At 44.0% G+C, this 23,198-nt stretch overlaps 1 protein-coding gene across 1 annotated transcript in view; it reads left to right on the top strand.

Moving 5' to 3' along the window:
* Positions 1-23,198, top strand: part of CBX1 (chromobox 1) — a 92,248-nt gene that overhangs the window by 4,494 nt on the left and 64,556 nt on the right. The window lies entirely within an intron of this gene.

Below are 23,198 nucleotides of genomic sequence, written 5' to 3'. Positions count from 1 at the left end.
TGTCATCAAGTGCAATCTTCAGTATGATGGTTGGCAATTCTCTCTATGCTCAGCTTTCCTTTTTAGTTTGCCCATTTTTTAACCCTTCTTTGACTGCTCTTTGCTTTCCTCTCTTTTGCTCTCTATCTTCAATACCTATTTAGCTAGTCTGCCACTACAGTCTCTGGGTACATGACCAATACATTTTCATTTTGACTAAATGAAAATAATGGATCTTCCATTTTCCATTATCTCATGCATCTTTTCATTTGAAATCAAGCCCTCCCAGATAATCTTCAGAATTCTTTTATAACAATACATTTCAAATGCCCCTTTTTTATAATCTCATACTACTACATATTTTACTTCAAAATAGTATGAAATCTTAGCAAAAAATTAAATTTAGTTTTTGGTGTTATGGCCTTCCTGTGAGAAAAAGTTACTTTCTCAAAAGTAAATTGATCACATGTACTAACAGCCAGGTATGCGTCTGCAAGAACATGAAAACCATAACAAGCTCTTGAGAATGAAGATTGGTTAGAGAGGATTTGAACTACAGAGCAGTGGAGAAATGTAATGTGTGTAAGATCAGCCAAATACAAGTTTCATTAGATGTGGTTTCCTTTTTCAGCTTTATTAAGCATGAAGGTAAGGCAGTGGGTAGAGCACAGAGAGCTAAGAGGTTTGATCCATATTACAGTGTGATTTGGGTAACTTCATACCTTACTATCGGGCTGATTCAGGCGTGCGCACAGGCCACTCGCCTGTGAGCGCGATTCAGTATTTAAATTAGGTCCGGCGGTAGAAACTGACAAAAGGAGGGGCTAGGGACTCTAGCGCTTCCCTAGCCCCTCCTTTTGGCCCGGAGCGGCGGCTGTCAAGGGGTTTGACAGCCGACGCTCAATTTTGACGGCATCGGTTCTCGAGCCCGCTGACAGCCATGGGCTCGGAAACCAGACGCCGGCAAAATTGAGCATCCGGTTTTCGACCCAACAGCCGCTGGCCGACTTCAAAATTTTTTTTTGCTTTTTTTTTTTTACCCTTCGGGACCTCCAACTTAATATCGCCATGATATTAAGTCAGAGGGTGCACAGAAAAGCAGTTTTTACTGCTTTTCTGTGCACTTTCCCGGTGCCTGAAGAAATTAGCGCCAACCTTTGGGTAGGCGCTAATTTCTGAAAGTAAAATGTGCGGCTTGGTTGCACATTTTACTTACTGAATCGAGCGCAAATACCTAATAGGGCATTTGCATGTTGAGGGCGCTATTAGGTTCAGCGGGTTGGACATGTTGGACATGGACATGGACAGCGGGTTGGACAGTACAGTGCGCTCCGTCGGAGCGCACTGTACTGTATCGGCCCGTATCTGAGGTGGTCTGACATTCTGTCACTTGTCTAGTGGCACTGACCTACCTTTATTCAGAGCAATAGAATGTGCGGATGTATCCCAGTTCTATATCATTAATTTTGGTGAATGATCTGATCATTGATTTTTGATGTATACTATCTTTAATTCAATACAAAGAAAATTACAAACCATGTCAGTTTGTGAAGAAAAGGGCTTAACATGATTGATACTGCTCCACCACCAGCAGGAAAGTACATGGTTTCCCTACTAAAACTTAGCCTAAGACCTAGAAAACAGAAACTTGGGCCAGGTCAGTGCTGTGTATTGCCATATGGGAAACCCAAATTCAGTTCTCTGGCCTGCTTTCTGCTGCTCCCTGTAGAGGCGGTGGATGAGGGAAGAGGGAACATCTGGCATCACTGGCTAGATTTAAGGTTTCAGAGAGAGTTGCAGTCTGTTTCCTGGCTAGATGGGGGGGGTGGGGGGGAGAGAAAGATATAAAATAAGGGATGAACGCCACATAATTGTGAATGAAGGCTCGGAGCTTGGTACCCAAATGGAGGTGGATTCCAGCCGTACTAAAACTCCAAAGGAGCAGATGGAAAGTGCCAGGGCCAAAAAAACCTAAAGGAAATAATGAGAAGAGCCAGATTGTGCTGCTAGTCCAGAATGTAATCTAAATTTGATGTTCGCTGGACCAACAACTGTTGTCTATCAGCAGTTCGCTTGGTTACTATGAATGAGGAAGCATGCTTTTTCTCAGGTCGCCCATCCCTCTGGAATAGTCTTCCTGTAGGTTTATGGCAGCTACAGATTACAAGTGTTTTAGAAAGGCGTTGAAGAAGACAGTTGTATAATTAAGCTTTTAACTGTTGTATGACTTAAGTTTGATGTGTGTGTAATTTTGTATTTTAATATTCTGCTTGTAATCCGCCATGAACAGGTCCTGGTATGATGGCAACTATAAACCTTGTAATAAATACTTAATAAATAAACTCTATATAATACACCATAAGTGAAACACAAAGCATCTGTAAAATGAATATCAGATTTATTGCTATTACCAGAATAACTGACCCAGAAAGTGCTGAGGGGCGTTATATGCTCAGATTAGTAGGTTTCCTTAACATACCCAGATCAGCAAATAAAGGCCTTTTAACATCTACCTTCTCCCTCTTTGCCACTTATTATCCAAACTGGGACTAAAATTCTTCTTGTACGCTGACGACGTACAAATACTTATCCCCATCCAAAACTCCCTCAACGAAACCCTGCACTTCTGGGAGACATGCCTCACATCTATCAACGCCCTTCTTTCCAACCTACACCTTGCACTCAATACTTCAAAAACTGAAATCCTAATTATTACTAATCAACCCAGCTTATCCATTCACCAACTGCAACAGAACACTTCACAAAATCTCACACCTCCGTCCACTGTCAGAGATCTAGGAGTTCTCTTAGATACACAACTTAGCTTCAAATCCCACATCAAATCACTCCTAAAAGGGGGCTTCTATAAACTCCAAACCCTCAAAAAACTTAAGCCTCTCCTCCACGCACATGACTTCCGTACCGTTATGCAAACCACTATACTATCAAAACTTGACTATTGCAACTCACTGCTAATAGGCCTTCCAGCTTCCACAATCAAACCCCTCCAAATCTTACAAAATGCCATGGCTCGCATCCTTACAAACTCAAGAAGACTGATCATATTACTCCCATATTACAAAACCTCCACTGGCTACCAATCACCTATCGCTCTCAATACAAAATACTCACTATCATACATAACACGCTATATAAAAATAACTCCCCCTGGATCGAAGATATGCCACACTTCCACCAGGCCAACCGTCCTACCAGAAACTCCCTTGCGGGCACCCTCCACACCCCTTCACTCAAAATTGCTCACCTCACAAACACCAGAGCGAGAGCCTTCTCCATCGCCGGCCCCACCCTTTGGAACTCCCTCCCCACCGAGCTCCAACTAGAACCTTCACTTAATCAATTCAAAAAAGGAATCAAGACCTGGTTATTTAAACAGGCCTATCCCAACGCCTCTCAACCCTAGCATTTGACTTCTCCTCAACACTCATTATTTCCCTCTCCCTAGTACAGTGTCCCCCCGCCCCCCTACACACCCTCCCTCCCTCACCACCCCATTCATATTATGGCTTCCTGATATTCAGTCACCACCTCTCCTTCCCATCGCCACCCCCGCGCCACCCCCCACTTTGTCGTCTCTTGTATATAATTAATTTATGTCCAACCTGGTTAACCACATGTAATCTCATTTAATAACTGTGGCGCCCGTTGGCTCTACAGTAAAGTTGTCACCTTTTAACTTCCTATCCTTCCTCCATCTATCATTGTAATTTCCTTTCTCAGTTATCTGTAAACCGACATGATGGTTTTTTTTTTACGAATGCCGGTATATAAAAGTTATAAATAAATAAAAATAAAACTATCCCATCTGTAAATTCTACCTGGTTAAGTCAAGTTAGAGCCATTTCATTAGCCGGTCAAAAGATATGGAATGCGTTACCCACTGAGATAAGATTGCAATCTGATTTTAAAATTTTTAAAAGAAACTTAAAAACATGGATATGTAGCATAGCTTACAAGGAATGTGAAAAAAGGTAGCCCAAAAAAACACCCATAGTTTTTTTTTCTTTGATCCTTTCACTACCATTTTCTGTTAACTTTATTCTATTTTATTTTTATGTGCTTTTATGCTAGAATCTTGGTATTTTATCCTTTATCTATTAACACTAAATTTTAAATTTTCTTAATGTGCTTTATGCTTGTTTTTTTTGTACCTTTTATCCTCTTATTTATTATTACTAAGACTGACTTCTTTAATTTTATGTAATCCTGTATTTTTACTTTTAAATTGTAAACCGTTGTGATGGCATGTCTGAACGACGGTATAGAAAAGTTGATAAATAAATAAATACCCAGATCAGTCCAGATAAGTGGGTTTGCATCCCTACCAGCAGATGAAGGCAGAGAACAAAAACTTTGAGGAACTGCTATATAATGTTACCCACTGCGCCGCCAGACGTTCCCAGCCTACTGCTGCTCCAGGGGCTCCCTCGTTGCGGCGGGGAATCCCCGGCGGTGTCTCCAGAAGGCCGCTTCCAGCCCTGCTCCTGCCTCGCGGCAGGGACGCCGTCCAATGTTCGGTTTGTGCCTGGTCCCCTAGGCGCGCGCGCACACCGCTTCCCCTATCTTAAAGGGTCAGTGGCAAGAAATGCCGTTGCCCTCACTCATGCCATGGCAGCCAGAGGGCCTATTTAACCCCGGCCCTGGCAAGCGATAGTTGCCTCTGCAACAGGTCTCACTGGTTGCCACGTCTGCCTCGTTTGTTCCTGACCCTGCCTCGCCTGACCCTGCCTCATCTGTTTCGTCTGCCTCGTCTGTTCCTGATCATCTCTGTTGGTTCTTCTGGATTCTGCTTCATCTGCCGCCTGCCATGACCATCTGCTCACTCATCGACTCTTCTGTTAGCCGCCTGCCACGACCCCTGGCCCGTTCCTGGATTCTCCTGCCTGCTACCAGGTAAGCTCACTCTTGACAGGTTCCCCATTCGCCGCCACTGCATCAGAAACTAGTCCCCCGCTCAGACCGCTGCAGCCTTTGCTTACTTTTATTTTTTTTTTTCAATAAAACTTCAAACATATAACAAGCAGCTATTGAAACTGTCAAGTTCTGCAGTGAAGAATTGCACCGGGATCCAACGGGTCCTCCTCGGGGAGAGGGATCTGGACCACCAGCTTGCAACCCCCATGGAGAAAAGGACTGAGCCAACTCAAGGGTCACCAACCCCCTGCTCGTCCGCCTTAGAACAGGAGGGATGGCCCCACCAGGACCTAGCAACCACCTGGAAGGAAAGCCTTTTTCTTCTTTTTAAGTAATTTTATTTTCCAGACTGCAGGTTTTACCCCTCTATGATCTGCTGGAGACAGAGAAATACTCTGGGATTGTAGGTGGCACACAAGGTTATAGGGTAGTGTCAGTGAAACGTTTTTCTTTGTTTCCATCTGCTGGCAGGGAAGGAAAACCTAGGAGTCTGTACTGATCTGGGAATGAACAGGAAAGGGGAATTGGATTCAGACAACAAGCAAGAGGGCCCCAATTTCTATGATCTGGGGTACTAATTACAGTACGCTGACAAAAGGGAAAAAGCACAGGACTGCTTCTAAGGCCAAGTCTATAAGCAAAGCACATCAAACAGCACTGTCTAAATTTTCTAGAAAGCTAATCACTCAGTAAAAAATGTTGTTGACCGCAGTTTTTATGGGTTATCTATCATAAGGGTTGGGGATAACTGCATGGAATGGCAGTTACTACCATTTAGAGAAATATGAGAGTAACTTGCACAGAGTGGCAGTTACTGCCTTAAGAAGCTTGCTGGGCAGATTGGATGGATCATTTGAACCTTTTCTGCTGTCATTTCTATGTTTCTGTGTTTAATGCCTTGCCGACAGGCTGGGTCTAGATATCGGTGGCACCACTGAGTCCACACAGATAGCTTTAGTACTGCAGCTTCAGATGAATTATTTGCATTACAAAACCATCAGTTAGGAATACATAGCAAAATTCCACTATTGTTTTTCATGGGGTTGTCTTAAAGATCTCAGGCTGCAGACGTTTAGAGGCCTTGCATATGAAAGAGGTTTAGAATGGATTGGGGGCCCAGTAGGAATGGGACACTTTGGGAGGGGTGGGAGTAACCTGGGCGTGGATCTTTAGATTAAAGATTTGGTGGGCTAGTAACAAAATCGAGTCAGGGAGGTTGCAGGGTAAGGAACCATAGAGAAGTCTCTAAAAGAGATGTGTGTGCTCCATCTACAGAACTTCCTCTTCTTTGAATCACTTACAAGCCCTATGCCTTTGAGAGCCTCCCACTCCTGGATGTGTGCTGTAGGACCCCACAGAGAGGAATTGTAGTAGGCAAATGATGGTTTCATTCCATAGTGTGTGGCACGCACTTTCCACTATAACTACTCAATGGTTGAGCAACAACAACTTGATGCCACCATCTCTAATGGCATGGCTTTACAAGAAAAATTATGAATTTAAACTCATGGAATAGCCAGAACTGGCAAGCTGAGGGAAGCCAGACAGATGTTCTTACTGAAGTCTCTGAACACCTATAGTGATCATCAGACAGATTTGCTACAACAATGACAGAACCATCACTGTACACCAACAAACAACTCTCCCAAATGTCAACAGCATTATGTGGCCAGTCCATGAAGCTACTGCAACCCCTTCCACCACATCTTATTACATGGGAGTGACTATATCAGAAGACCCTGGAACAGAGATTAAAAGGTAAGAGAGAGAGAGTTGAACTTCCGTGACAAGAAGCTGTTGTGGCCATCCCTCCTAATTACCCCTCAATTCCATATATGAAAAACTTGTGCCTCACCTGCTGCAGCCTTGTCTCTGATGTGACAGCTTTCTTGCAAACAGTGGGAAATATCTGAATCCATGCAGCATTTAGAAGAGATGCAGAATCATGGCAATGGGTAATGACTTGTTCTGTTGCCTTTTATTGCTATTTCTGACACCACTTGTGATGCATTTGGAAGTATACAACAGTATGTTAAGGCGGCGCACCCACGTGATGTGCCGCCAGCATTAACATAAGAGGAGTGCCCTGGGAGCAGGAGGGTTAAGCGGAGGGGGATGGGGTGCCAGACGGCGGCACCCAATAGCAAAGGGGCATTTCGAAATGCTCCTTTGTGATTGGGTGCTTGTAGCTAGAGATAGGCAGAGTTGATTTTCGCGCATCAGACGGTCCGGGCAGGCTGAGGCAGCGGCGGCATTTTTTGTTCCCTTCTTCCCTCCCTATGTCAGTATATTGTGTAATGCCAGATGATTTGGTTTTATGTGTTGGTCTAAATTTGATGCAGAAGGGGCGCAGTAAACCTGAACCCAAGGTTGTTAAGTGTTGATGATTTACTGTAAAGGGGTATTTGGGGGGGGGGGGGGGGGTGGAATCTTGTGTAGTTTGGGGGCTGCTACACGAGATGGCCAACGAGCAAGAGGGGGGGCCGATGTTCAAGGCCGCATGCTTTCCCTCGCCGGGGCGAGGTGGGGTAAGCCGAGTGATGGACATTGAGTAGCCCTTCCACTGGGGGTGTGGTGGTTGTTTGATTTTATTGTTAAATTGTCGGGCTCGGGTACTGGTTATAATAAACTGTGGCCTCTTAACCCAAGATATGGTACGTCGTTTGTAAAGGATGGGGGGGAGTTCTTGTGGAGCGGGAAGAGCGTCTCCGCTCTCTATGTTATAGGGGGAAAAAAACTGTGCTTCGTTACATTTTTGTTTGTAAATACATTTGAATTATACAAATGTTGATTTATTTTTGAAGTGCTCAAGTGTGTGTTGGTGTTTCCTCTGCCACTGCCTCCTTTTCTTTGTCATTTTCCCCATCTCCTCCCTGTCAATGATCCTGCATCTCCCATAATGCACCCTTTTGCAGTAATAACATCTCCAGTTTTCCTTTACCATACTTTTGTTCCTTTATATATTGCATATTGTGTGTGTTGTTTATATGTTTTATGTTATCTGCTGTAAACCACTTTGGAAGGTTTTTTTGAATAAGGAAGAGGTCAAGATATTAAACTCTTAGCCCAAATGGTCTTTGAAATGCCTCAAATAACAGGATACATCTTGTAGTAGAGTAAGGCCAAGTGTGCCTCTATCCCCTGTGGTAGCCTGTGCAGGTTGTTAGATGTTTGGAGAAAGAGAGGCTGTGCATCAGTAACTAGCCAGGGGTTTATGGGGGCTCTAGAAAATAACTGTTATGGTTCAAGCCTCAAGGCCTACACTGGTTTTTGGCCAAAAGCAAGGACAGCAGTGACTATGATTTATGCTGTTAACTTGGGAACTCTGTTACTGTGCCTTCTACATTGTGAGGTGTCCATTAGTGCAGAACACCATCTGTTATCCTTTGTTTGAGAAGACATTTTTTTGTGGTGTAAATAACATGAATTGGTGTGAAACAAAACCCAAAAATGTGTGTGCTGTCTTTTTTGTTTGCAGAGAGAAGTGCAGGAAGATGTGTTATAGCACAAGTGTCATCGGTAAACATTTACAAACATCTGTTGTACATGACTTTCATCTTTTAGCTACAATGCATGACCAAACCTTTTTTAAACACAGTTACACTAATAGCTTTCACTACATCCTCTGGCAACAAATTCCAGAGCTGCTTATTCATTAAGTAAAAAAATATTTTCTCTTATTAGTTTTAAAGTGTCTCTGGTCTTTGTACTTTTCTAAAGAGTAAACAACTGATTAACATTTATTTGTTCCATTCCACTCATTTTATAGACCTCTATCATATCTCCCCTCAGCTATCTCTTCTTTGAGCTGAAAAGCCCTAACCTCTTTAGCCTTTCCTCATAGCGAAATTATTCAATTCCCATTTTGGTTGCCTTTCTCTGTATTTTTCTAATTCTGCCTTATCTTTTTTGAGATGTAGTGACCAGAACTGCATGAGGTCGCACCATAGAGCGATAAAGATGCATTATATTCTCTGTTTTATTCTTCATTCCTTTCCTGATAATCCCTAGGATTGTATTTGCTTTCTTGGCTGCAGCACACTGAGCATTAATCTTTGATCAAATGTGCTTCTCTTTCTTGAGAACTCCTTTTAATGATAAACATCTGAATTAATATATTGATGATGCACATAATTCTTAACCATTCTGACACCAGGCCTTCCAGAATTTAGCAAAGCTGAGGTACAGAAAGGCAAGCACTCAGAAAGCTTTAGAAACTATGATAGCAATCCCACTGTGCCTTATTTTCATAGTTGTCTTACAAAAAGTGTCCATTCTTCCAGGCAAGCAGCTGATGAAACTAGCAAATCCCTACACGAACAGAGAGATTGAGGTGCCACTATTCACAGGAATTCTACTTTTAGTTTCTACACTCTTCTGATAATGATTATATTTAGAGCATTGTGTCTCAGACCTGTCCTGGGGACCTTACAGCCTGTCAGGCTTTCAGTTGTGCACATAAGTTTAGATACCCCTGGCAGAATTTGTAGCATTTTAAGAAAACATGAGTGATCAGACAAAACAGATGTCTGTTATTTTTAATGTTTCAAATAAAACTACTATGCATCACAGAATAACACTATCATAAAACTATAGCAATAAGGGAAATAATAAAATGGTCCTGTTCAAACGTTTGCATATCCTTAGTACCTAATATCATGTATTGCCCCCTTTTGCACCAGTGACAGCTTGCAGTCTTTTGTGACAGTTGTAAATGAGGCCCTTTATTTTCTCATGTGGTAAAGCTGCCCATTCCTTTTGGCAGAAAAGCCTCCAGATCCTGTAAATTCTTTGGTTGTCTAGCATGAACTGTATGTTTGAGTTCTCCCCAAAGTGGCTCAAGGAGACTATGATAGCCACTTCAGAACCTTCACTTTCTTCTTCTACAGCCACTGTAGAATTGGCCTTGTTTCGGATAATTGTCATGTTGAAAATTCCAAGTGCGTCCTATGTACAGCTTCCTGGCTGATAAATGCAAATTCTCCTCTAATATTTTCTGATAAGATGCATTCATCCTGCCATCAATTTTGACTAAATTCCCTTTGCTGCTGTAGTTAATACCCTCCCAAAACAGCAGAGATCCACCTCCATGCTTCACGGTAGGGCTGGTGTGCATCACTTCATAGCATTTATGGTTGTGACCATAAATTTTGGTCTCATTGCTCCAAATTATTTTATTCCGGAAGTTTTGAGGCTTCTCTAGGTGCTGTTTGGTGTATTGTAAGCAGGATGTTTTGTGGCGTTGGTGCAGCAATGGCTATTTTTCTGGCAACTCTACCATGCAGCCCATTTTTGTTCAAGTATTTCCTTATTGTGCATGCTGAAAGACCCACACTATTTTGTTTCAGAGAAGCCTGTATTTCAGTATAAGTTGCTTTCTGTTGCGCTCCGGTGGCTGGGAGCGCTGGGGGTGAGATGTGTGCCCCTTGCAGTAAGACGGACCTCGTCTAGGGTTGGAGGTGACCAGGCCCCTGCCGACCTGCATGCCTGAGTGAGGCCAACCACGCAAGGTTGGTCTCTGAGTGGTCCTCCGACTACTCCCAGCCTTTTCGGACCTGCTGCAGGCCGGACAAGGGCTGAAGCTTGAAGGCTGAGACAAAGGCTTCAGGACTCAGGAGAAGAACACAAGGCATAGACATCCAGAAAGGCAAGCAGATGGAAGCTTCGGTCATAGAAGGCATCTGAGACTAGAGTAAGTGGAGTCTCAAGGCAACAGAAATGTCCAAGGCAAGGATGACTCTTACGGACCTTGGGAAATCCAGACGAGACGAAAAGGACTTGGAAGACTTAGACGAAGACGAGTGGGCACTGTTTCTCAGGGCGCCCTACACAGCCCACTACTCAGGGCAGACCCAATGGGCTGGTCACGGACCACGCGGGAGCGGGGCAGGCTCAGGAAAGGAATCCAACTGACAGAGGCTCCAATGACCAGAAACAGAAACCGGACGGAATGGATTTACCCTCGGGGAGGCCATCTAGAGGACTCGGGGAGCTGGAACATTGCAGGAACAGACATCAGGAAGATCAGGTACATAAGGACCTCTAGCCATCGAGGGCGTCAGGCCTTCTGGAACATCAGGAGGGCAGAGTCGGAGGACGTCAGGAACATCAGGAGGGCAGAGACCAGGATCAGGAACAGCAGAGACGAAACGAAGAGGGATCCCTTGAAATACTGGAACACCAAGCAAGAGCAGGAACATGGAGTCCAAGAGGAAGGAAAGGCTCCTCAGATGCTCATTGCGAAGGCAAAGCTGACTGGAAATTGAAGTCCTTTTATAGGACGGAAGACAGGCAACTCCCTGGGAGGAGTTTAGATGGGCCACCCCTAGCTGGAGAAGTGCTGCGGGCCGGCCCCTAGGGAGAAGGGCATGGCCCAAACCAGGAAGTCCATGCAGACCAAAGCAAGCCCCAAGGACCTCGAAGGCCTTCCAGGCCCTGGAGCAAATCCTGGATAGTTTGTAGGCGAGACCCCAGCTTAGGAGCGGCCTCCAGGAAAGAGGTAAGAGGACTCCTGTAGCACAGGATTCATAACACGTGAGTTTTTCTTTGCTCCTTGACAAATTTTCTTGGCAGTTGTCTGAAATCTTTCTTGGTCTACCTTGGTATTAACAGAAACCATAATTTTCCATTTCTTGATTAGAGTTTGAAAAGTACTGATTAGCATTTTCAAAGCTTTTTTATATTCTTTTCCTAATTATTAAAGTTGAACTACTTTTGCTCACAGACCCTTTGACAGTTCTTTTGCTTTCCCCATGTTTCAGTAACCACCAAAGTCAATGCAGCCTTGAATGTAATGCACAAGGGTATCTTAAGAGCTAAGAAACTTATTGATTTATTTATATATAGACACTAATTACAATCAAATAAGGCACAGGTATGGATACCTTCCCTTCTTTGCTATCTCAACCTGTGTGCTTCAATTTGAGTGTATATTAGCCCAAACATTACATAAGAACATAAGAAAATGCCATACTGGGTCAGACCAAGGGTCCATCAAGCCCAGCATCCTGTTTCCAACAGTGGCCAATCCAGGCCATAAGAACCTGGCAAGTACCCAAAAACTAAGTCTATTCCATGTAACCATTGCTAATGGCAGTGGCTATTCTCTAAGTGAACTTAATAGCAGGTAATGGACTTCTCCTCCAAGAACTTATCCAATCCTTTTTTAAACACAGCTATACTAACTGCACGAACCACATTCTCTGGCAACAAATTCCAGAGTTTAATTGTGTGTTGAGTAAAAAAGAACTTTCTCCAATTAGTTTTAAATGTGCCCCATGCTAACTTCATGGAGTGCCCCCTAGTCTTTCTACTATCCGAAAGAGTAAATAACCGATTCACATCTACCCGTTCTAGACCTCTCATGATTTTAAACACCTCTATCATATCCCCCCTCAGTCGTCTCTTCTCCAAGCTGAAAAGTCCTAACCTCTTTAGTCTTTCCTCTTAGGGGAGTTGTTCCATTCCCCTTATCATTTTGGTAGCCCTTCTTTACCTTCTCCATCGCAATTATATCTTTTTTGAGATGCGGTGACCAGAATTGTACACAGTATTCAAGGTGCGGTCTCACCATGGAGCGATACAGAGGCATTATGACATTTTCCGTTTTATTCATCATTCCTTTTCTAATAATTCCCAACATTTTGTTTGCTTTTTTGACTGCCGCAGCACACTGCACCGACTATTTCAATGTGTTATCCACTATGACACCTAGATCTCTTTCTTGGGTTGTAGCACCTAATATGGAACCCAACATTGTGTAATTATAGCATGGGTTATTTTTCCCTATATGCATCACCTTGCACTTATCCACATTAAATTTCATCTGCCATTTGGATGCCCAATTTTCCAGTCTCACAAGGTCTTCCTGCAATTTATCACAATCTGCTTGTGATTTAACTACTCTAAACAATTTTGTGTCATCTGCAAATTTGATTATCTCACTCGTCGTATTTCTTTCCAGATCATTTATAAATATATTGAACAGTAAGGGTCCCAATACAGATCCCTGAGGCACTCCACTGTCCACTCCCTTCCACTGAGAAAATTGCCCATTTAATCCTACTCTCTGTTTCCTGTCTTTTAGCCAGTTTGCAATCCACGAAAGGACATCGCCACCTATCCCATGACTTTTTACTTTTCCTAGAAGCCTCTCATGAGGAACTTTGTCAAACGCCTTCTGAAAATCCAAGTATACTATATCTACCGGTTCACCTATATCCACATGTTTATTAACTCCTTCAAAAAAGTGAAGCAGATTTGTGAGGCAAGACTTGCCCTGGGTAAAGCCATGCTGACTTTGTTCCATTAAACCATGTCTTTCTATATGTTCTGTGATTTTGATGTTTAGAACACTTTCCACTATTTTTCCTGGCACTGAAGTCAGGCTAACCGGTCTGTAGTTTCCCGGATCGCCCCTGGAGCCCTTTTAAATATTGGGGTTACATTTGCTATCCTCCAGTCTTCAGGTACAATGGATGATTTTAATGATAAGTTACAAATTTTTACTAATAGGTATGAAATTTCATTTTTTAGTTCCTTCATAACTCTGGGGTGTATACCATCTGGTCCAGGTGATTTACTACTCTTCAGTTTGTCAATCAGGCCTACCACATCTTCAGGTTCACCGTGATTTGATTCAGTCCATCTGAATCATTACCCATGAAAACCTTCTCCATTACGGGTACCTCCCCAACATCCTCTTCAGTAAACACCGAAGCAAAGAAATCATTTAATCTTTCCGCGATGGCCTTATCTTCTCTAAGTGCCCCTTTAACCCCTCGATCATCTAACGGTCCAACTGACTCCCTCACAGACTTTCTGCTTCGGATATATTTAAAAAAGTTTTTACTGTGAGTTTTTGCCTCTACAGCCAACTTCTTTTCAAATTCTCTCTTAGCCTGTCTTATCAATGTCTTACATTTAACTTGCCAATGTTTATGCTTTATCCTATTTTCTTCTGTTGGATCCTTCTTCCAATTTTTGAATGAAGATCTTTTGGCTAAAATAGCTTCTTTCACCTCCCCTTTTAACCATGCCGGTAATCGTTTTGCCTTCTTTCCACCTTTCTTAATGTGTGCAGTACATCTGGACTGTGCTTCTAGAATGGTATTTTTTAACAATGACCACGCCTCTTGGACATTTTTTACTTTTGTAGCTGCTCCTTTCAGTTTTTTTCTAACAATTTTTCTCATTTTATCAAAGTTTCCCTTTTGAAAGTTTAGCACGAGAGCCTTGGATTTGCACACTGTTCCTTTTCCAGTCATTAAATCAAATTTGATCATATTATGATCACTATTGCCAAGCGGCCCCACCACCGTTACCTCTCTCACCAAGTCCTGTGCTCCACTGAGAATTAGATCTAAAATTGCTCCCTCTCTCGTCGGTTCCTGAACCAATTGCTCCATAAAGCTATCATTTATTCCATCCAGGAACGTTATCTCTCTAGCGTGACCCGATGATACATTTACCCAGTCTATATTGGGGTAATTGAAGTCTAGATGCAGAAGAAGCAACAACAACCTTGCACATAAGCAAGTCACACAAGACACTGGTGCAGGATAAATGTTAAATCACCATTCTGAGGTATACTTTAATAGATCCAAAATCAAAGAATAGCAATGTTTATACTGCCAACTCCATGAATGCAAATTCAAGCATGTAAAGAGGTCCCCCGACACGGACCCGTGTTTCGCTAGGCTGCGTCGGGGGCGACCAAGGGTACAGTCGAATCTAGAGTGTAAAAAACAAATTTAAGTAAGAATAGTGAAGACAGTGGCTACATAGTAAAAACCGTATCAAACATGTAGATACCTCTAAACAGATACCCGGAGCGCGCAGGCTCTCACAGGTGTGAGCTATTTAAACATAGGAAAGGGCGCGAACGCGGCAACTCTCGCGAGAGCTGTCAAAGGTAGCAGGTGTCAGCGGATCGGTCCCGGCATAACCCCATGACAACCTAATAAAAGAGGTTCCATTCAGTTTCTCTGTTGAGACCCTGAGGTACCACTGTATTAAGTGTAAAGATCCATCTCTGCTCCCGGCGCCCAAGGATCACTGGGAAGTCGCCACCCCGGGGGGGGCGCGCGACCACCTCAATGACCGTGAAGCTGAGGTCATTGGAATATCTCGTTCGCGCCCTTTCCTATGTTTAAATAGCTCACACCTGTGAGAGCCTGCGCGCTCCGGGTATCTGTTTAGAGGTATGTACATGTTTGATACGGTTTTTACTATGTAGCCACTGTCTTCACTATTCTTACTTAAATTTGTTACTTAATTTGTTTTTTACACTCTGGATTCGACTGTACCCTTGGTCCCCCCCGACGCAGCCTAGCGAAACACGGGTCCGTGTCGGGGGACCTCTTTACATGCTTGAATTTGCATTCATGGAGTTGCCAGTATAAACATTGCTATTCTTTGATTTTGGATCTATTAAAGTATACCTCAGAATGGTGATTTAACATTTATCCTGCACCAGTGTCTTGTGTGGTAATTGAAGTCTCCCATTATTACTGCACCACCAATTTGGTTAGCTTCCCTAATTTCTCTTAGCATTTCACTGTCCATCTCACCATCTTGACCAGGTGGACGGTAGTATACCCCTATCACTGTAGTCTTCCCTGACACACAAGGGATTTCTACCCATAAAGATTCAATTTTGTATTTAGTCTCATGCAGGATGTTTATCCTGTTGGACTCTATGCCATCCCGGACATAAAGCGCCACACCTCCTCTCGACTGCTCCTCTCTGTCATTGCGATATAATTTGTACTCCTGTATAGCACTGTCCCATTGGTTATCCTCTTTCCACCATGTCTCTGAGATGCCAATTAAGTCTATGTCATCATTTACTGCTATACATTCTAATTCTCCCATCTTAGTTCTTAGACTTCTGGCATTAGCATACAAACATTTCAAAGTTTGTTTTTTGTTTGTATTTTTATTCTGCTTTTTAATTGATAGGGATAAGTTAGAATTTTTTAGCTCAGGTGAGTTTTTAGTTACAGGCACTTGGACTACTTTTCTAATTATTGGAACCTCACGGTCGGGATGCCCTAATTCTAATGCATCATTAATATCCTTTAAAGATACCTCTCTCCGAACAGGACCATTTTATTATTTCCCTTATTGCTATGCTTTGTTTGTTTGTTTATTTATTTAAGATTTTTTTATACCGGCATTCATGATAGCGTTCACATCATGTCGGTTTACATGAAAACAGGGGTGTGATGAATACAACCAAGAACAAAAATAAACGTGATGAAGAGATGCAGTTACAATTAACAAGGGCTGATGAACTGGGGTGGAGGAAATAAAAGAGAGATAGATGAGGTTAATTATATACAAGAGTACAGTATATATACATAGTCCAAAATATACAGCTGCTGTGTAGAGTGGTTATTGGTGAGGCTTGTTAGGTGGAGTTCGGGAAAGCTTGCCTGAACAGCCATGTCTTAAGTCTTTTCCTAAAGGTTAGGAGGCATGGCTCGTTTCTGAGATCTGGAGGGATGGCGTTCCATAACTGTGGACCTGCTGTGGAAAAGGCTCTGTCTCTTAAGGTGCTGTGATTAGTGGTTTTGGTAGGAGGAACAAGGAGGCATCCTTTGTAAGCTTCTCTGGTTGGTCTTGTGGATTTGTGTAAATGGATAGGAATTTGTAGGTCAATTGTGGTATGTTGGTGAATAATTTTGTATATTAAGGTGATGGATTTGTAAATTACTCTGAAATGAATAGGTAACCAGTGAAGGTCTTTTAGGACTGGGGAGATGTGGTCTCTATACCTAGTGTGTGTTAGTAGTCGGGCTGCTGCATTTTGAACCATTTGGAGCGGTTTGGTGTAGGAGGAGGGGAGGCCAAGTAAGGTAGAGTTACAGTAGTCTAATTTAGAGAATATGAGTGCTTGGAGGATGGTTCTGAAGTCTTTAGCGTGGAAGAGGGGTCTTATCCTTTTTAAAACTTGCAGTATGTAGAAGCATTCTTTGGTAGTTTTATTGATGTGGGCTTTGAAATTTAGTTTATTGTCGATTAGCACACCTAGATCCCTCACTTGAGTGGTTTGTAGGTTGGTTGGAGGACAAGTCGAGAGATTGATGTTCTCAGGAGAAATGAGTAATAGTTCAGTTTTAGAAGAGTTAAGTACCAGATTTAGGCTGTTGAGGAGGCTTTTGATTTCTTGATGACAGGACTCCCAGAATTCGAGGGTTTTTGAGTATGATTCTTTGATGGGGATCAGGATTTGGATGTCGTCTGCGTAAAGAAAGTGTTTTAGGTTGAGGTTGGTGAGGAGTTGGCAGAGAGGAAGGAGGTAAATATTAAAGAGTGTAGGGGATAAAGAGGAGCCTTGAGGGACTCCAATGGTCGAGTCGAAGCGTGATGATTCCTTGTTCTGGATTTTAACTTTATAACCTCTGTTGGAGAGAAACGATTTGAACCAGGAGAGCCCCAATCCAGAAATTTCTATCGCCGTTAATTGGTTTATGAGGATAGAGTGATTGACGGTATCAAAGGCTGCTGAAAGATCCAGAAGGACCAATAGAAAGGATTGGCTTTTGTCTATGCCAAGAATGAGGAGGTCTGTAAGGGAGGTAAGGAGGGATTCTGTGCCCAGATTTTTGCGGAATCCATGTTGAGAGGCGGATAGAAGTTTGTTATCTTCAATGTAGTCCGATAGTTGGGAGTTCACCAGCCTTTCCATAACCTTAGCTATGAATGGAAGATTAGCTATTGGACGGTAATTGTTGGGGTCTTTTGGTTCCAAGTTGGGTTTTTTTAAGAGTGGTTTGAGTGATGCCTGTTTGAGGTCTTCAGGGAAGGAACCTTGGGAGAGCAAACAGTTGATGATATCCGCCAGTGTTTTGGATATGGTATCTGGGATTGAGAGGAGAAGTTTGGTAGGAATATGGTCCGCCGGGTGCGAAGATGGTTTCATTCTTCTGAGAATAATTTGGATTTCAGAAGCGGAAGTAGGTTCAAAGATTTTGAGGTGAGTATTTTTGATGGTAGGTAGTAGAGACGTTGGCAAGGGGGGGATTTTAGAGGGAAGTTGAGTAAGAAGATTCGTGATTTTGTTTTGAAAAAATAGTGCGAGTTCTTCTGCTTTAGATTGAGCTTGGTTACTAGGGCACTCTGGTGAGGGTACTTGTGTGAGGGTGGAAACATAGGTGAATAGAGCTTTAGCGTCAAAGACCAAGTTGTGAATTTTGGAAGCATAAAAGTCTCTTTTTGATTTGGAGGTGGAGGCCTTGTACTGTTGTAGCGTGAATTTGTAGGCAGAGAGTGTATTGGGGCTTGGGGTTTTCCGCCAATTGGATTCCTTCTGTCTTAAATTTTGTTTGAGCCTTCTAAGTTCGTTAGTGAACCAGGGCAGTTTTTTGGAGGCGTTTGGGTGGGATTTTTTTGTAATTAGAGGGCAGAGCTTGTTGGCTATGGTTTCTGTGATTGTATTCCAGGAGCTGAGGGCAGTATTGGGAACAGAGAGGACTATATCGGGAAGGTGATTGGTCAAATGATTGGAGAGGTCATCAGCGTGGCAAGATTTCCTGTAGGTGAAGGAAGGTGAGGGAGTATGCGGGGCACTAGTTTTTTCCAGCAAGAATGATGTAGAGATCAAGGAGTGATCCGACCAGGGTACCTTCATATTTTTCGGCGTAGAGGACGATTTTATGCCTTTGTTGATAAAGATCAGGTCCAGCGTATGACCTGCTTTATGTGTAGAACTATTGACTATTTGGGTAAAGCCCATAGCTGAGAGGGCTAGGAGCAGTGTTTGGCAGCTGGGGGAGGGGGAAGGATTGTCTATGTGTAGATTGAAATCTCCTAATATTATTGCTGGCGTGTCCAGGTTGATGAGTGTTGTGGTTATTTCGATGATGGGTGAGACATCAGATTCTAGGAGGCCCGGTGGGGCATAGACGAGAAGGATTTGAAGTTGGTGTGATGTGAAGAAGCCGATTTCAAGTTTGGTATCGGAGTGGACCGGATGGTGCGAGAACCTTAGATCTTTTTTAGTTGCAATGAGGATTCCCCCTCCCCTCTTTTTCGGTCTGGGAAGGGAGAATATGTCGTAAGTTAGCATCGGTAATTGGTTTATTATTGCAGTATCTGAGGGTTTCAGCCAGGTTTCAGTTATTGCGCAAATATCCGGGTTAGCGTCAATAAGGTAGTCGTTGAGGATTAGGGATTTTTTGGTTAAAGATTGCGCATTGAATAGAGATAGGGTAAATAGTGTAAGTCCTAAGAGCTAGGTTATCGGAGCAATTAGGATTGGTGTGAGTGATTTTAGGTTGCGATGGTATGCTTGTCTGGTTGGTATTCTTTTCTGTGAGAAACAGTGATGTAGGATTGGGATTGGGAACGTAGGGTACATATTAGAGGCTTGATTAGTGTTAAATGTTGGCGTCATCAGCGTGGATGTTGGAGTCGTCTGAGAAAGTTGATGTGTCTAAGTCTGACGTTGTTGAGTGGATGCTGGAGTCCTGTTAAGTTGTCTGTGTGAGGGGTTGACTGTGTGTGAGGGGTTGACTGTGTGAGTGGGTATGTTTCTGAGGTGCCAGAAGGGGCGAGCCACGTGGCCCGGTGGGTTAGGGCGAGTGTAAAAGTAGCCTAGAGAGGGCCTTACCCCGGTGTGCCTAGCGTCGGCTGCGAGGCTCGTCCTTTCAGCTGGTCCTCCTTCGGTGGTATCGCCGCGTGAGAGACCGGAGGTCAGTTGGACTTAAAAGGATCTAAGTAGGTTCACTTCTAAATGAGTAGGCCCTAGGCCTGGGGCACTCCAAGGGGCGCGCTAAGGGGCAGGCCCCTTAGGTTGCGCTCCTTTGGGCGCGCGGCGCCGTTCAGATTGTGCTGAGGTTTAAAGGGGGCAGTAGCCGCCCTCTGATAGGCTGTAAGGCTGCTTAGGAGGCGCTGCTCTCTCGCTGCGATGCTTCCTGGGCCCGGTGTTTTGTTAATTTAATTTTTTCTTTTTCTTGGCTCCCTTCCCCCTGCGCGGCTCACCTGGTTGTTGGTGTGTGAGCAGGCTCTCGCCCCGAATGGGCCGCGCCGACTGCGCGAGCCTCGGCAGGGAAGAGGGGAAGCGGGTGGACGCTGAAATGGCGCCTGGTTTAATGATTATGCTAGTCTGTGATGCATAATACTTTTAATTTTTCAAATTAAAACTAACAGATGTGTTTTGTCTGATCACTCATGTTTTTTTTTTAATGTTTCACATCTTACAAATTCTGCCAGGAGTCTGTAAACTTATGAACACAACTGTATATATGAGAGAGATATTTGAGACTTAGAATATACAAATCTATCACCTGCATAGTGATTGTGTTTATTCTGAAACCCCAACAGGCTGTAGGGTCACCAGGACAAGTTTCGGAAGTTTTAATTAGAGTTTACTCCAAAGTATGATGGAACATGCATAGGCAGAGCAGTATTGTTTCTTGGTACAGATTTTAGTATGCTGCTGCCTGTAAACTTAAAGTAAAAATGCCTGTTTTCTCTATGCACTGATTCCCTGGGAAGGGGAGCAGCAGCAAGGAACACAATGACTGTTTCATGGGCATGCCTACCTCCCTTATTGTAAGCCACAAAATGAAAAGGACTGCACTAGTTTACAGAGGTGTCATTTTCCTGGCAATTGAAAATTATACATGTAACTTGAAAAAAAGATGGACAAAGTCAACAAAGCATTCTCCTTTTGCTGTACAGAAGTGGATGAAATATGTTTCCCAGTTCTTATGGTTCCAAATCTAGATGTTTGTCTTAATAAGTAAACATTTTAGAGTTGAAGACTGCAAAACTGTTAATGATCCTAAAGATAATTTTTCATAGATTTTTATTATAAGAAGTTATCAAAACCTGGTATGTAACTATGCAATAGTATACATAATTAAGTGCACAAAATGTCACATGACTGACCGTGAAATGCCAGTTTTGACATATGATCACTCATCTAATTATACACCATAAAAACAATTGTATTCAGCCTAGGTAGCAAATGTCTGAAGCAGAATCCTCATGAAATTTCTAATTGAATAATCAAATTATAGTAATTTTTATAATTGTTAATTGCATTTATAAAATAAAATAATATGCTGTCAGCAAATTTGTAAAAGTTCATGAAGCAATGATTTGTTTCAAAGAAACTGATTTGCGGATGTAAAATGCTCCCAAATGCTGATAGATGAAGTTATCAATAGATAGGGATCATGCAAAAACTGCTGGCCCACGAATACAATTGTTTTATGATATGTTTAGATAAGAATGCCCATATGTCGCAACTGGCATTTCATAGTTAGTCATGTGATCTTTTGTGCAATCTTTTGAGACCATTTTATAGGTATTTACTGGATTTTTATGGATACTCTTCTTATTTGACATTTGGTGTTTTGTGCATAAGAAGAAAATCTAAGCCTGGTGAATATTTACACGCCTATTTCAGATTCCTTTCGGTTCTTGAATCCGGTTGCAAAAATACTGCTTGATATTGAGGGAGAAAAAAAAATCACACTTGAGATCAACTTTAACAATATTGGATCCAATTCTAAATGCATCCAATTTCCTAAGCATGCAGACTTTTTAGCCAAAAATACATTTGGTACAATAACTAACTTTGATTGTTCGAGATATATCCATCAGTCCATTTGAAAAGGACGATGCATTCCCCAATGATTAAAATATGTATTCCAATGTTGTGGAGCGCTCGGAGAGCGATCCCACTCCTGGGTGATGTGTGTCCTTGGGCCACGGCTCGACCCCAGAGGGCTCTGAAGAGGTGCCGCGGGAGGCGTGGCATGCCCAAGCATGGGCTGGACGGGAGCAGGGCTGGAGTGACATGGAAGACAGGCCCTCCTCCGGACCTGCACGCTTCGGAAGACCCAACAACGCAATGTTGGTCTTGTGAACAGTCCTCCGACCGTTCCTAGCCCTTTCGGACCTGCCGCAGGGTACGGCACGAAGCGGCAGGCCGGATGGAGGCCAGGACAGCGATGACTGGAACATGGATTCAGACGAGACTCAGGAACGACGTAGACTCAGGCATAGACGTGAACTCAGGAACGAGGTGCAGGATCCATAGACGTGGACTCGGGCATAGATGCAGGATCCTTAGACGTGGAGTCAGGCAAAGACGTGGACTCAGGAATGAGGTGTAGAATGCATAGACGTAGACTCAGGCACAGACGTGGACTCAGGACGAGGTGCAGGATGCATAGACGTGGACAGGCACAGACGTGGACTCAGGACGAGGTGCAGGATGCACAGAGGTGGAGTCAGGAACGAGGGCTGAAGGAAGACATGGGCACCGTCCCTCAGGGCGCCCTACTCAGACCACCCGCGGGACTGAGTCGCGGACCACCCTGTCCCATGCGCGCCCTACTCAGCCCTGGAAGGCTGGTCGCGGACCACGCAGAGAGCGGGAGAGCACAGGAAAGAGGAAGCAGGTTCGCTGCACTCCTGGCAGCACAAGGCAAGAATACGCTGCTCTCCTGGCAGCACAAGGCAGGTTAGGGATCAGGAACAAGGATATCTGGAACAGCAGGAACATCAGGACTGGAACACAGATACTGGAACAGGAGACACACCTCAGGGCTGGAACATGAACAGCAGGAACATCAGGACTGGATCAAGAGACAGACCTTGGGACTGGAACGGCAGGCAGACATCAGGACTGGACGAGGAGCTCCAACAGGAAACACAAAACACAGGACCTTGCAGAAGTGCTGGAACACGGACGACTTCCTGGAACGAAGGATCTCAGGAGTGACCAACTCCTTGCGAAGGCAAAGACACACTGAAAGCTGAGCCCTTTAGTAGGGCTGAGGTGGACAACGCCCAGGGAGGGGTCAGCAGGGGGCCACACCTGGCCTGCCCTTTAAGAGGAGCAGAGAGGCGCGTGCTCGCGCCCTAGAAGGCTGGAGAGAAGAGCTGGAAGCTGGTGGCGTCCTCAGCCACGTGGAAGGCCCAGGGAAGCAGTGGAGCAGCCCTGGGCTGGAGCTGGGTGAAGGCAGGTCAGTGGAGCAGCTCCCAGCTGCAAGGACAGAAGCAGAGAGAGGTAAGACTGGCTGCAGAGGAAGCGGGGGAAGGGCTGACTGCAGGAACGGCTCCATGCCGTGAAGACAGCCCCAGGAGCAGAGGTAAGACTGCAGGCACTGGCAGGGACGGCTTCCCAGCCAGGCAAGGACCCGGGCTGTAGCAGGCACTGGGAGGGACAGCCTCCCTGCTGGCTGAAAGGTCCCGGGATCGCAGCAGTACGTCGGGGGAAGGCAGAAACATGAGCAGAGGAGCCGACCGCATGGCAAGTG

Source organism: Rhinatrema bivittatum, chromosome 12 (genome assembly GCF_901001135.1).
Source record: "Rhinatrema bivittatum chromosome 12, aRhiBiv1.1, whole genome shotgun sequence".
Taxonomy (NCBI): domain Eukaryota; kingdom Metazoa; phylum Chordata; class Amphibia; order Gymnophiona; family Rhinatrematidae; genus Rhinatrema; species Rhinatrema bivittatum.
The sequence above is the reverse complement of the archived record's forward strand: the minus strand, read 5'-3'. Positions and strand labels throughout refer to the sequence as shown.